The sequence below is a fragment of the Lithobates pipiens genome, unplaced genomic scaffold, assembly GCF_037356315.1.
Source record: "Lithobates pipiens isolate NorthernLeopardFrog02 unplaced genomic scaffold, aLitPip1_a1.2 Scaffold_18, whole genome shotgun sequence".
Taxonomy (NCBI): domain Eukaryota; kingdom Metazoa; phylum Chordata; class Amphibia; order Anura; family Ranidae; genus Lithobates; species Lithobates pipiens.
The window spans coordinates 98003243-98020109 of NW_027507758.1; positions in this window are offsets into that span (position 1 = coordinate 98003243).

Here is a 16867-nt window from a genome sequence, read left to right on the forward strand (position 1 = left end):
AGACGCCAGTAGAACTCCATCCGTGCGAAGACTCCACCATCCGACATCCGTCCATTTTGCCCCACGTCCACATACAAAAACTCATATGTCGCAGACACCACCGCCAACATCACGATACTATGAAACCCCTTGTAGTTATAATAGTATGACCCCGAGTTGGGTGGTGGGACGATGCGGACGTGCTTCCCATCTATTGCTCCTCCACAATTGGGAAAGACCCAACGACTGGCAAAGTGGGAGGCCACAGTCTGCCATTCCTGTGGCGTTGAAGGACACTGTGGAGTGAAACAAGAACAAAAATTACTAATTTGACAAATCAACATTACAAGCAGATTAGACACCTACATTTTTGGTCAAAATTAGTATAACATTTTGGGAACTGAGTATTTAAAGCCTAAAGTCTAATGTCCCCTTATGAGAGTCATCACCCCCCCATCCCTCCCTCCCCCACCCCCCATATCCCCCATCTGATGGGCCCTTGCTAAAAAATGAGGGGGGTGTTTAGGACAGGTAACCCTCTCCACTTGATTGAGAGCTGAATGGAAAAATATTGTGTGCTACTTTGGGAAGGCCTTCCTTAGTTACACTATTGGCAGCCCACCGGACAGGTAAGAAGTGTCATAATAACAAAAAGAAACCAAAATGGAAGCACTTTTTGACATTCTGCTATTACATATCCAGATAATAGGTTAAAAAAAAGAATAATAGCATTTGAAAGTATTGAGGCAGGCCCTTGCACTACATGCTTGTAGTGAATTCATCCATACATGTGAGCATCAAAAAGGTAGGTATAGTGTGTATTGGGTTTGATAAAGTCAGCAGATAGAGGATTGTTATTAGCTGAGCTAGCAGTTGGGGGGAGGGGGGTTCTTAATGAGTTTGGCACAACCCCAAAAAAAAAAATTCACTCTGCATGAATTGAAGCACACACATAACATATGTAGACATTTTAGGGGGTGTTTAGGCGAAAGCAATACTACCAAGACATTGGTAAGTGACTAGACTATAGTTTTATGGGCCAAGAAAAACATGGTGGGGAAGTTAGTGAGGCAAATCTGCATGAGGACAAAGGGGCAGAGCATATGAATTAGAGCATATTGCAATGATGGTAATTAGGGAATGGGGAAAGAAATGCAAGACATTAGCAATCATGAAATACATAGAATGTGATGTTAAAGGATAAAACTTACCTTCATATAGTCCTTCTGCAGGACCTGAATGATGGCAGAACAGGTCTCTGGAATAATGATCCCCAGAGCCTGGGGGGAGATGCCTGTAGAGAACTTGAGGTCCTGAAGGCTTCTCCCAGTCGCCAAGTAGCGCAACGTGTCGATGAGCCTCTGCTCTGGAGTGATAGCTTGCCGCATGCAGGTATCCTGCCTGCTGATATAAGGGGTCAGCAAAGCCAGCAGACGGTGAAAAATGGGGTCTGTCATCCGGAGATAATTCCTGAAATCATCAGGATTATTCTCCTGGATCTCACGGAGCAAAGGCATGTGCGAGAACTGGTCACGCTGGTGCAACCAATTCTTGGTCCACAAACGCCTCCCCTCCCTGTTCATGGACCGGGCTTGTGTCAAGGTAAGAACCCCAACATGAAGCCCCTGCACAGCATAAACTCTACGACGAGTACGTAGACGAAACATGGTTTGAAAACGGTCGGCTCGTCAGAACGGACACCAGAAAGCACCGATAAACAGCAAGGCCTGAAAGAATGACCTGAATAGCAGAAGCAAGCAGACAATAAAAAATGCCTTTCAAAGCATACTATACCAAGATATAGTCCACAATGATCAACAAATACTTACTGATGGCACGCACTGATTATCAGATACGCAAAGACAAGCACAAACCGAAGAGCAGTAGCGATCTGAATCACAAATCTGAAAAGCGCGAATCGTCTCTCACCAAACTTCCACTAACACACGATAGACACGAGATCAGCAGAAGGAGCCCAAAGGGTGCCAGACGTGGTACTGAACTTCCCTTTTCTAGTCCCGCAATACATGGCTTACGTCACCGCGTTCTTGGCAACCGCAAAATCAGACAACTTGGTCCGACCGTGTGTATGCAACAGTTTCGGACAAAATCCGACGGATTTGGTTGGCAGAATGTCCGACCGTGTGTACAGGGGCTAAGACTCACTGTAATTGCTATTTGGAAAGAAGTTATTTTTATGAGTGGTGAAATATCTTCAATATTACAGAACAAGTCCAGTTGAATATCACTATTACTAGATATACAATGATGTTGATAAATGAGATCCTTCACAAAACATTTTTGTGTCTGATTTATGGAAGTGTTAAGTGACGTGAAATCATGGGAAAATCTACCTCTATTTTATAATTGCTATGCACATGATTGGATGTTTGAAGCGCACACATGTTCACTTCAGCTCAATTTCCACTTTAGTAAATCCAGAAGACGTTGTAAGTCATGTGCTTTGCTCTGAAGTTGACTTGGAGAATGCTTTGGCTTTCATTGTCTCTTTACCCTATTAACCCATATGACTCTGAGTATTTAGATGTCTATGTGGCTCTAAAACCTGGAGACCTTGATCCATTATTCTGAACCTCACCCCCTAAAGATCTTTCAGCTGTGTAAAATACAGAGTCGTGTGTCAACAAGTTGCATTCCAAGTAATAAGGTGAATAAAAGTGCAATTAAGATATAAATTGTGTATGCATTTCTAGTCACTACTATGCAAATGAAGACTGGAATGTGGGATCAAGATCAAAACAATAGTCATTATAGAGAATGAAATGACCAGCCAGGTAGGGCTGGACACATGGCTGATCCCTTCTTGTTTCATTGGCAGGAGCACCGAGAAAGGAAATTACATCATAACCATGTAGTTCCACCAGTAAGAACATTTTTCTATACAAGCATCAAGAACAACACCGCTACCTATTAAAAGAACCAATAATCACAGTAAAATATATGAGAATGATGGTTGCACCACAATAACATGCTAATATCTGCACTCAACAACTAGTTGTATCTTCTTTCTGAGTTCTTCAAACATTTCCCATGGTAGATACAATCATATTTTGAGCTATTTGTGTGTGTAAAATAGAACCATGATCACTTAATAATGCCTACATATCAAGTAAGTGGTGTTTTCTTTTATTAACAATACACAGTTTACAGAAGCAACTATTGAATTCTCTGCTTGGACTTAAGCCTGATACATACAGGCAGTTCTTTTTTGTTCAATGTAGGGGGCTGAATGAAAAAAAAAAGTCAGATCCCTATACTAACACAAGCGTATTACAGTGACAGTGATCTCCCTTGCTGTGCTATCGTGTTCCCTCGTGTTCCCTCAGGGGGGCCACCACCCACCAGAATACACAGGTCAGTGCTTACAGGCATTGGTTGCCAGTGATGATCAGATGCTGATCGGATGGTGGTTTTCCAGGATACCCATTCGATAGAAGCCAGTCATGAAACCATCTTCTGTCGGACAGAAAGCTGTACACCCCGACCGAAAGTACTGACGATCCAACCATTTACAGACAATTTTTGGCCCATGTGTACCTGCCATTAGTGACACGCTAGCATACAGTTCCAGCTACCTATTAGCTTGCATTGTGAGGGTGTTAAACCTGATTATATACAGGATGATCTCCAGGGCATAAACCAAGTGTGCATGATGGCGGTATTGCTGCAGCACAAAAGCGTCAAAAGAAAAATCAGCTCCTTTAGATCTAATTAGGTCTATTACAGTTCAGTGCTTTTGAAAATAGATGATGCTTCCTCCATTAACTGCTTAAGGACTGCCCTACGTACATATACTGTGGCAGGGCAGCTCTTAAGTGAAAAATCACATATCTGTACGTGATTCCTCTGAACGGCTCTGATCGTGCCACCAGAGCCCTGCTCCCACTGTTATTGGACACAGTGGGAGCCAATCAGCGGGTCTGGTGGCCAGGAGATCATTCTCAGGAGAGGTGGAACGGTGGTCTGCCTATGTAAAGAGACTGCCATTCTGTGAGGGAGGAAAATGAAGATCTTGTGTTTCTGCTAAGCAGAAACACGGATATCTGTTTTCCTCTAGTCACAGCATTCCTCACACAGTTGGAAAGCACTCCCTAGGAGCACAATTAAGTAATTTAGCAATAAAGTTGAATGAAAAAAATGTGTAAAAAATATGTATTTCAACCACTTAAAGACATACCGCATCAGGGCGGCTCTATTGTGCGAAACGACGTTCCTATATGCCATCTGCAATAGACACTGTGGGCGCACCGATTGGACAGAGTGGGTGCCAATTATCGAGTCCAGGGGACCCAATGTTTGCCGGCCACCTGTGATCGCTCCCCAGAGAGACAGAATGGCGATCTACCTATGTAAACAAAGCAGATCGCCGTTCTGACATGGAAGAAGATATAGATTGGTGTTACTGCTAAGAAGGAACACCAGTCAGACCATTCCCCATCCCACCAGTGAGACCATCTTCATCCAGTCAGACCATCCCCCACACAGTTAGTAACCTCCTAGGGACACACCTAACTCTTTGATCACCCTTGATGTTAACCTTTTCCCTGCCAGTGTCATTTATACAGTGACACTGCAATTTTTTGATCACTGTATTTGTGTCACTGGTCCCTAAAAAATTTCAGATTTGTCCATTGCAATGTCGCAGTCCCGCTAAAAGTTGCTTATCGCTGTCAGTAGTAGTAAAACCAATTTTTAAAAAAAGTCCATAGATCTATCCCATTTAGGATACAACGTATTGCAGGTTCTCTGTGAGTTGCTGAGAGAGAGAGAGACCAGATGGCAAGGAGGTACAGTGGCAAGAGGCATTTTACAACAACGATAAGCATGATGGAGCAGCCCAAACTCTTTTTTATACACAAGGAGCTGTCTACTTACTATGCCTCCCACTTTAAAATCTCATTTAACGCCTAGCACATACTGTTGACTGATTCTAAATGTTAAAATGTAATCTTCTAATTTCAAGATTATGACCTCAATTTGAAAGCTTTCTTCCTTCATTAGTTTCTGAATTCTTCATACATCAGGGAAATGACACAACTGTCTACTTCACATTATAAATATAGAAAGAGCTGTTTTTGACTAGCCATGTGAAAAATGCTAACCTAAAACCTACATCTACAGAGGGGGTTGAATGCAACACAGTTAATGAAGCATAGCAATACACAATTCAAGTATAACTCAAAACAGGAGTCAAATACCTATGTGCATGTCAATGAATTCATTTAGAAAGGTAATAAAATCTGTGACACTTTATTAATATGATGCTATTTGCTTTAATGTATGAAAGTAATCACTGGAAAGTATATAGTAACCCTTTCATAGCTTAAACATGATTTTGCTATGTTTCAGCTTAATATAATTATTAAAAAAATGGTGTACACATGTCACAATATTCACCCAGATGTCACACATTCTGACCATTTTATCTAATTGTCAGCTTCATATAGTGACCATAATGTGGTCTTTTCCTGATTGAGGTACTGTTTTTCAGGAAAAATAGCCCATTATGGCCACAAGATGGGGCTGACATTTATAGGAGATCAATGTATTAAGCAGAATACAGGCAGCTGGGTAAATGCTTGTGTCAAAAGTCCAATGATTTCTTTTTTATAACTAGACCCCTGCCCCCCCCCCCCCAAATATTTTCTGTACTGATTGTAATAAAGCACACGTGCTTCATCCTTGCTGTTTATACAAGTGTTAATTTTTTCTATATTTTAACCACTTGACCATTGGGCACTTAAACCCCCTTCCTACCCAGACCAATTTTCAGCTTTCAGTGCTCTCACACTTTGAATGACAATTACTCAGTCATGCAACAATGAAAATTATGTCCTTTTTTTTAACACAAATAGAGCTTTCTTTTGGTGGTATTTAATCACCGCTGGGTTTTTTATTTTTTGCGCTATTAATCAAAAAAGACTTAAAGTTCAGTAAAAAATTATTTGTTTCTTTTAAAATTTATTGAAGAGTATTGGCGAGTATTGGCGAGTATTGGCAGAATACTGAAGTGTGGCAGAGTCTTGGCAGAGTATTGCAGTGTTTCAGAGTATTGGCAGAGTATTGGTGAGAATTGGCAGAGTTTTGCGGTGTTGCAGAGTATTGGCAGAGTATTGCACAGTGTTGCAGAGTATTAGTAGAGCATTTCACAGTGTTGCAGAGTATTGCACAGTGTTGCAGAGTATTGGCAGAGTATTGCACAGTGTTGCAGAGTATTGGCAGATTATTGCACAGTATGGGCAGATTATTGGCACTGAGCAACGCTGTGGGCACTTCACATCCAGCCCACAGCACTGCTGCCCTCTCTCCCCTTCTCCCCTCTCACTGTACCGATCGGTACAGAGAGGGGAGGGATGAACCGGCATCATGACGTGACGCTAGTTTGTTTACAAGTGATCGCTCCGTCATTATACTATATGGGTGAGATTATAAACTCATATTCAATAAACATTGCAAAAAGCAAAGAGGTAGGTGCAACTTATCAGAATTCACTTTACAGAAATCAGACAAGTACAAATTGGATTCTGATTGACTGCTAGGGGAAATTCAAGAACTGCATGAAATGTAACCACTTGCTGGCCACTGTATGTACTATATATATATATATATATATATATATATATATATACAGTGGTGTGAAAAAGTGTTTGCCCCCTTCCTCATTTCCTGTTCCTTTGCATGTTTGTCACACTTAAGTGTTTCGGAACATCAAACCAATTTAAACAATAGTCAAGGACAACACAAGTAAACACAAAATGCAATTTGTAAATGAAGGTGTTTATTATTAAAGGTGAAATAAAATCCAAACCATCATGGCCCTGTGTGAAAAAGTGATTGCCTCCTAAACCTAATAACTGGTTGGGCCACCCTTAGCAGCAACAACTGCAACCAAGCGTTTGCGATAACGTGCAATGAGGCTTTTACAGCGTCCTGGAGGAATTTTGGCCCACTCATCTTTGCAGAATTGTCCTAATTCAGTTACATTAGAGGGTTTTCGAGCATGAACGGCCTTTTTAAGGTCATACCACAACATCTCAATAGGATTCAGGTCAGGGCTTTGGCTAGGCCACTCCAAAGTCTTCATTTTGTTTTTCTTCAGCCATTCGGTGGTGGACTTGCTGGTGTGTTTAGGATCATTGTCCTGCTGCAGAACCCAAGTTCGTTTCAGCTTGAGTACACGAACAGATGGTCGGACATTCTCCTTCAGGATCTCTTGGTAGACAGCAGAATTCATAGTTCTTTTTATCACGGCAAGTCTTCCAGGTCCTGAAGAAGCAAAACAGCCCCAGACCATCACACTACCACCACCATATTTTACTGTTGGTATAATGTTCTTTTTATGAAATGCAGTGTTCCTTCTACGCCAGATATACTTGGACACACACCTTCCAAAGAGTTCCACTTTTGTCTCATCGGTCCACAGAATGTTGTCCCAAAAGTCTTGGGGATCATCAAGATGTGTTGTGGAGAAATTGAGATGAGCTTTGATGTTCTTTTTGCTCAGCAGTGGTTTTCTCCTTGGAACTCTGCCATGCAGGCCATTTTTGCCCAGTCTTTTCCTGATGGTGGAGGCATGAACGCTGACCTTAACTGAGGCAAGTGAGGCCTGCAGTTCCTTGGACGTTGTTGTGGGGTCTTTTGTGACCTCTTGGATGAGTCGTCGCTGCGCTCTTGGGGTAATTTTGGGCGGCCGGCCACTCCTGGGAAGGTTCACCACTGTTCCATGTCTTCGCCATTTGTGGATAATGGCTCTCACTGTGGTTCGCTGGATTCCCAAAGCTTTGGAAATGGCTTTATAACCCTTTCCAGACTGATAGATCTCAATTACTTTCTTTCTCAATTGTTTCTGAATTTCTTTGGGTCTCGGCATGATGTGTAGCTTTTAAGGATCTTCTGGTGGACCTTACTGTGTCAAGCAGCTCCTATTTAAGTGATGCCTTGATTGTGAACAGGTGTGGCAATAATCAGGCCTGGGTGTGGCTAGAGAAATTGAACTCAGGTGTGGACAACCACAGTTATAGTATGTTTTAACAAGGGGGGCAATCACTTTTTCACACAGGGTCATGATGGTTTGGATTTTTTTTCACCTTTAATAATAAACACCTTCATTTACAAATTGCATTTTGTGTTTACTTGTGTTGTCCTTGACTATTGTTTAAATTGGTTTGATGTTCCGAAACACTTAAGTGTGACAAACATGCAAAGGAACAGGAAATGAGGAAGGGGGCAAACACTTTTTCACACCACTGTATATATATATATATATATATACAGTGGTGTGAAAAAGTGTTTGCCCCCTTCCTCATTTCCTGTTCCTTTGCATGTTTGTCACACTTAAGTGTTTCGGAACATCAAACCAATTTAAACAATAGTCAAGGACAACCCAAGTAAACACAAAATGCAATTTGTAAATGAAGGTGTTTATTATTAAAGGTGAAAAAAAATCCAAACCATCATGGCCCTGTGTGAAAAAGTGATTGCCCCCCTTGTTAAAACATACTATAACTGTGGTTGTCCACACCTGAGTTCAATTTCTCTAGCCACACCCAGGCCTGATTATTGCCACACCTGTTCACAATCAAGGCATCACTTAAATAGGAGCTGCTTGACACAGTAAGGTCCACCAGAAGATCCTTAAAAGCTACACATCATGCCGAGACCCAAAGAAATTCAGGAACAATTGAGAAAGAAAGTAATTGAGATCTATCAGTCTGGAAAGTGTTATAAAGCCATTTCCAAAGCTTTGGGAATCCAGCGAACCACAGTGAGAGCCATTATCCACAAATGGCGAAGACATGGAACAGTGGTGAACCTTCCCAGGAGTGGCCGGCCGCCCAAAATTACCCCAAGAGCGCAGCGACGACTCATCCAAGAGGTCACAAAAGACCCCACAACAACGTCCAAGGAACTGCAGGCTTCACTTGCTTCAGTTAAGGTCAGCGTTCATGCCTCCACCATCAGGAAAAGACTGGGCAAAAATGGCCTGCATGGCAGAGTTCCAAGGAGAAAACCACTGCTGAGCAAAAAGAACATCAAAGCTCGTCTCAATTTCTCCACAACACATCTTGATGATCCCCAAGACTTTTGGGACAACATTCTGTGGACCGATGAGACAAAAGTGGAACTCTTTGGAAGGTTTGTGTCCAAGTATATCTGGCGTAGAAGGAACACTGCATTTCATAAAAAGAACATTATACCAACAGTAAAATATGGTGGTGGTAGTGTGATGGTCTGGGGCTGTTTTGCTGCTTCAGGACCTGGAAGACTTGCCGTGATAAAAGGAACTATGAATTCTGCTGTCTACCAAGAGATCCTGAAGGAGAATGTCCGACCATCTGTTCGTGTACTCAAGCTGAAACGAACTTGGGTTCTGCAGCAGGACAATGATCCTAAACACACCAGCAAGTCCACCACCGAATGGCTGAAGAAAAACAAAATGAAGACTTTGGAGTGGCCTAGCCAAAGTCCTGACCTGAATCCTATTGAGATGTTGTGGTATGACCTTAAAAAGCTCGAAAACCCTCTAATGTAACTGAATTAGGACAATTCTGCAAAGATGAGTGGGCCAAAATTCCTCCATGACGCTGTAAAAGCCTCATTGCACGTTATCGCAAACGCTTGGTTGCAGTTGTTGCTGCTAAGGGTGGCCCAACCAGTTATTAGGTTTAGGGGGCAATCACTTTTTCACACAGGGCCATGATGGTTTGGATTTTTTTTCACCTTTAATAATAAACACCTTCATTTACAAATTGCATTTTGTGTTTACTTGTGTTGTCCTTGACTATTGTTTAAATTGGTTTGATGTTCCGAAACACTTAAGTGTGACAAACATGCAAAGGAACAGGAAATGAGGAAGGGGGCAAACACTTTTTCACACCACTGTATATATACCTGTTAACTCCTTGTGATAGCAATAAAGTTGAATGAAAAAAAATGTGTAAAAAATATGTATTTCAACCACGTAAAGACATACAACATCAAGGCGGCTCTATTGTGCGAAACAACATTCCTATATGTCATCTTGTGCAATAGGCATTGGGGGCGCACCTATTGGACAGAGGGGGTGCCAATTAGCGAGTCTGGCATACCTAATGTTTGCCGGCCACCTATGATCGATCCCCAGAGAGACAGAATTGCGATCTGCCTATATAAACAAAGCAGATCGCCATTCTGACATGGAAGAAGATACAGATTGGTGTTACTGCTAAGAAGGAACACCAGTCAGACCATCCCCCATCCCACCAGTGAGACCATCTTCATCCAGTCAGACCATCCTCCACACAGTTAGTAAGCACCTCCTAGGGACACACTTAACTCTTTGATTGCCCCTGATTTTAACCCCTTCCCTGCCAGTGTCATTAGTACAGTAACAGTGCATATTTTTAGCGCTGATCACTGTAATCATGTCACTGGTTCCCAAAAAGTATCATAAGTGTCAGTTAGGTGTCTGATTTGTCCGCTGCAATGTCGCAGTCTCACTAAAAATCGCTGAGTTCCGCCATTACTAGTAAAATAAATAAATAAATAAAAATGCCATAAACCTATCTCAGAGTTTATAGACTATAACTTTTGCTCAAACCAATCTATATACGCTTATTGGGATTTTTTTTACCAAAAATATGTAGCAGAATACACACTGGCCTAAACTGATGAAGAAATTGGATTTAAAAAAAAAAAATTTATTGGATGTTTTTTACAGCAGAAAGTCAAAAATATTGTTTTATTTTTTCAAAATTGACGCTCTTTATTTGTTTATAGAGAAGGAAATCAAAACCACAGAGGTGATCAATTACCATAAAAAGAAAGATCTATTTGTGGGAATAAAAGGACATACATTTTATTTGGGTACAGAGTTGCACAGATTCTGATATAGTTGGACTTATAAAATTTTGGATAAAGTCACCAACAAATATATCTTAGGGCCCAACGGTTCCTTTTTTCTTAATATTAGTGGATAAAACTTAGCTTTTTGGTTTGGGCTTATATTCCCTTGTTTCTGCATTTTTTGAGGCATAGCGCCACATCTACCTACACCTTTCCCATTACAGAGTTGCACGACTTTTCAATTGTCAAGTAAAGTAATGCAGTGCCGTATCGCAAAAAAGGCCTTGGCATTAACCACTTACCGACCGCCCCCGTCGTTATACGTCGGTACTTTAAAGAGGGATATTGTTGTTATGCCAGCAGCTAGCTACCATAACCCCAGTATATTATTCTTCAGCGGGCTTTCCGCTTTCAGATAAAAGTGGTCTCTGTGGTGGATTTGCCGCAAGATCACTTTTATCGGTGGCGGGAGAGGGCCCCCTCCCCTTTTTTTCTATTACCAGGGATGTTTACATTCCTTATAAATAGAAAATTACTATGCTGCTAATATGAGTTCAAACAAATACTTTTAAATTGCCAAATGTGCAATAATAAGACAAATAATAATAAAAACTTGTGATAAACTAACAAAAATTATAATATATTAAAAAAACTGTATATAGAATTTTATGATTGCTGTGATAATAAATTCTGTGTTACATTCCACAGACAAAATAAAAATAATAAACAAACGTATAAAAGTTATATATATACGGTGCCACAAACGTGAATCATAAGGTGTTATAGTGCATATAACTATAACCAGCATACATGTATAGAATAATATAAAAGAAAACCCACACCACACATAAGCAGTTTGGATAAAAATAGGCCACTGCCTGGTTTATTGGTTTAAACAAATATATCAACGTATAAACTTCATTACTTAAATAATTTTCAACAAATTCATCCAGTATTCACCAAAATAACTCAACCCAGCCACTAAGACTCGGGCTGACCATTATTTCTTCTTTAAACATATCTTCACATGTCCCAAACGACAGGAGGGCTTACTAGTCAATACATGCTGCAATATACATTAAATAAATAAAACCAATCAACTCAGAAAGTGTCCATATACATAAAAAATGTCCATATACATAAAGAACGTGAAACTGAAGTGGAGTAAATCCTGTCTCCCGTCACCGCTTAGGAGAAATGCACAAACACGTCACCCATTGAATTATGGTAAGTAGCCTAGTCACCGACTCACCATGACCCCTTTATTTAAAAAGAAAGGTGAGGTGAAGCTTTGGCATGTTTAACCACTACAGATCCGCGCTATTGCCAAATGACGGCATTAGCGCGGACCTACATTTCCGGGACTACGTCTATTGACGTCGTCCCGGATACGAGCGGCCTGCGCGCCCCCTGAGGGGCGCGTGCGGCGCGCTCTGTGATCGGCGAGTCCGTGAGACTCGCCTGATCACCGATCCGTGCAAGGGGTCGATCCCGACCCCTTATCACGTGATCAGCTGTCAGCCAATGACAGCTGATCATGTGATAGAACGGAGCCGGTAATCGGCTATTATTCCTCCTCGCGCTGACAGCGCGAGGAGAGAAAAAAAAAGCCGATCACCGGCGGCCGTGATCGGGACATCACGGCCAGCAATACAGCTGACCACCTGCCCCCTGCCAGTGCCCACCTGCCCACCGCCGTGCCATCCTGAATAAAAGTAAGTGCCCCCCATCAGTGCCCCCCATCAGTGCCCATAGTGCCCACAGTGCCACCTACAGTGCCACCCACAGTGCCATCCAGCAGTGCCACCAACAGTGCCACCCACAGTGCCCACAATCTGCCTCAAAGGTGCTGCGACCCAGTGCCGCCCATCAGTGCCCAGCAGTGCCGCCCATCAGTGCCCAGCAGTGCCACCTATCAGAGCCACCTATCAGTGCCACCTATCAGTGCCCATCAGTCCCATCTATCAGTGGTACCTATCAGTGCCCGTCCGTGCCACCCATCCGTGCCACTTATCCGTGCCACCCATCCATGCCATCTTATCTGTGCCCATCTTTGCCCATCAGTGCCGCCTTATCTGTGCCCATCGGTGCCGCCTTATCTGTGCCTATTAGTGCCGCCTTAACTATGCCTATCAGTGCCCACCAGTGCAGCCTATCAGTGCCCACCAATGCAGCCCATCAGTGCCCACCAATGCAGCCCATCAGTGCCCACCAATGCAGCCATCAGTGCCGCCTAATCAGCGCACTTCAATGAAGGAGAAAAATGACCCGTTTGCAAAATTTTATAACAAACTATTAAAACATGATTTATTTATTTTTATTTTTTTGCATCTTTTTTTGTTTGTTTAGCAAAAAATAAAACTCCGAGCTGTAACTAAATACCACCAAAAGAAAGCTCTATTTGTGGGAAAAAAATGATAAAAATTTCATTTGGGTACAGTGTTGTATGCCCGCGCAATTGTCATTCAAAGTGCATCAGCGCTGAAAGCTGAAAATTGGTCTGGGACTGAGGGGGTTTTAAGTGCCCAGTAAGCAAGTGGTTAAGGAACTGCCGACCTTGATGGAGAAACTCTGCTTAGGTGTACCAGGAGTAATGTTTCAATCCACGTTTGCTCAAGAAAAAATATAGAGAGAACGGGACCATGGCATAATATCGCTTTATTTAAAATAGCATAAAAAACAAAAATAGCCAAATGGCCTCTTACTTTAAAATTGTCTTGCCTCGGCACTAGAGGGAACAAACGTATCAGACCAGGTGGGTTGGAACCTAGCCGTGGTGCTTCCGCTGCTTGAATTGGCGTGCGTTCCATCACCTGGATCTCGGGAACCAAAAGTTCGGACCAAACGATGTGACCGAAATGCGCCTCATTTAGCTGTTAACCAGATGTTCCATTTTAGACAAAGAAAAACTAAATGCTGTAATAAGGAAACCACCTGCGGAGACTTGGAGGAAAGACAATTTACCGCAAAACAAACACCTTTAATATCTGTGCTCAGTAGTATTCTGTTTGCAAACTGCAAACCCCATAGTTCTAATGAAACAATCACCGGGAATAATTCCAAAAGCACAATATTTTCGCAGAAACCAAGCGGATGCACACCAATGGTTCCCCCAAATTGCTAAAAAATCTATCGATCCTGCTGCATCCGTTGCCAGAAGGAAATCGCTGTCACAAACAAACTTTGTCTGCCACAGCGATCTACCACTGAACTGTTCAAAAAATTTATTTCTGACGTCAATCTGACATGAGAGGAAGGGCTTTTTAAACCAGATATAGCTACATACAGCCTTCTGGAAAAAAACTCTTCCCATCGGCAACACCCTTGGTGCAAATGCCAATTGATTAAGAAGAGATTGCATTTCTTTTAATGTCACCCTTTTCCTTCTTATGAACAACAACAATAACTGAGAAATGTTGTATATTTTATCATCTGGGAGCCTAAACTCACCTGCTACCATAGCCAATGTGATATCTAAAAATTCAAGCAATGCTGTTGGAAAAACTGTTTTTTCCTCTGCTAAAGGGATACAAAAATATTTACATATTGCAAAGAACGATTTTAGCAAGTGCAGACATTCCTCCGATCCACCCAGACCCATGAAAAGAAAATCATCTAATTAGTGAATTGAAGATTTAGATCCCACCACTTCATTCACAACCCATTCTATAAAAGAAGAAAAGGTTTCAAAATAAGTACATAACAATGAACAGCCTATTGGCAGGCATTTGTCAAAATAATACTTATTTTCAAAACAAATTCCAACAGAACTAAAACATTTTGGGTTCAAAGGGAAAAGCCTAAATGCAAATTTTATGTCTGCCTTTGCCATTAACGCGCCTCTTCCCAATGTGCAATTTTTGCAAAGCTGAATCAAAAGATGCGTAAGACACTGTTGCTAAATTTGGGTGTATCTGATCATTTAAAGAATTACCAAAAGGAAACGATAGTTGGTGTATTAATTGAAATTCATTTGGTTCCTTTTTGGGAACCACCCCTATAGGTGATACCCTGAAATTCAAAAAAAGGAGGAGATTTAAACGGACCTTCCATCCTACCGACCCCCACTTCTTTGGATAATTTTTCTCCAACCACATTATGGAAATGCTGGTGGATATCAGATTATTAATTAAACTACAGCCTAAGGCCGCGTACACACGGGCGGATTGTCTGCCCAACTAAGTTCATCAGACAATCCGACAGACAGTCCGTCCAACATTTGAATGAACGGACTTGACCACACACGATGAACAGACAGTCCGCTGAAAGCTTGCGCGATGACGTGTACAGCACGTACGACGGGACTAGAAAAACGACGTCCAATACACTGCAATGCAACCTTCGGCCGTGTAAATCCTTTCTGAGCATGCGCCATACTTAGTCGGTCCAACTTGCCTACACACGAGCGGACTGTCCGCTGAAACCAAGTTTGGACGGACAAAACCAAGTTTGGACGGACAAAACCAAGTTTGGACGGACAAAATTACGGAAATTCCGAAAGACTTAGTCCGCCAGACTGTCCGCTGAAAAAGTCCGCTGAAGCCCACACACGAGCGGATTGTCCGCTGAAACACGTTTCAGCGGACTAAGTTGGACAGACAATCCGCCCGTGTGTACGCGGCCTAAGCCTTCAAAAGGAGGTAAATTAAAACATTTGAGAAACCTTTAATTAATAATGAAGCCTTCTGTTGGTTTAGGTACATTCTGAACCAGGGGACCATTTTTTGTAAATTCACTGGTGTTACCACTTTTTGAAAAATGTTCTCTTTGATTGGACTGAAGCTTCCGAAAACATTTCTGCACCAAGGGAGCACCAGAACAAAATGCACACTCATGTTTATATTTGCAAGAATTCAGCCATTTGCAATGGCTGTCATTATATGCAAAGCACAGGCCTTTCCTGTAAACTGTTCCTGAATTCATATTAGCATTACTAGGATTCTGGCGAGGTTGAAATTAGACTTGTGCACAACGGAAAAATTTGTTTAGTTTCGGTTCGTTGTCATTCGTAAAATGCATAATTTCGTTCTGTTATATTCGTTATGTTACGTTAATACGTTTTCGGATAATTCGTTATTATTCGTAGAGTGTCGAATTCGTTCGTTCGTATTCGTTGAAATTCGATATTTATGTATGTATAGACATTCGTGATAATGATTCGTAGTTTGGAAAGTCGTTTGTTTATTGAATATTTTAACACACACAATGTCAACGTCTCTTCTCCTCGGCTCAAATACAATACAACACCCTTCTAACTCAGTTCTCAGGAACGCACTTTGCCAGTAATCCATCCTCCGGCACAAAATTAATTAGCTGATTGGACTATAACATTTACTTTGAGCTGACCTTTTTGTTTCATTAGATTTTTAAAGAATTACCGAATCATGTCAAATTGATTCGAATTCATTCGTTATATTTCTTTCGTATTCGTTGTTATTCGTTATTTTTTTATTCGGACATTCGAATGCATCCGAATGTCCGAAAAGATGCAAAATTCGGCCGAATTACGATTCGTTACGAAACGAATTGCACGAGCCTAGTTGAAATGTTTGCTTTTGAGGTAAAAATAAATTCAACCAAAGACCAACATCTTTTAAACCCCATTGAAGTGATGGCAGAACTGATAATTTCTGTCTGAAACTTTAATCAAAATGTAACCATGAAAACCCACTGAAACTCATATATGCTTCTAGGATGATATCCACATGTTGGAATACAGCTGGATATTTCTCGCATAATACGCTTGAATAAATGCAAAAAGCTTGCAGCCAGCTATAAAAGGATTTCAAAACTGGCTTGCGTTTACCCTCCTCATCCTTCTTGTCATATCTGTTAGAAATTTTCCTTAAATGTAGAATTGTCCCTAAATCAATGTAATCTCCTTGCCATATTTTTTCCCTTATTGCAGTAGGAAGGTGAAAACCCAAAGGGGAAAGAACACATGGCATACATTCCTTACCCCTATTTTCTATTACCTGTTTACGGTGAGGAGATTCTACCTGTGGAATAAACAATTGTTTAATAGCATTGTTATTTTCATTCA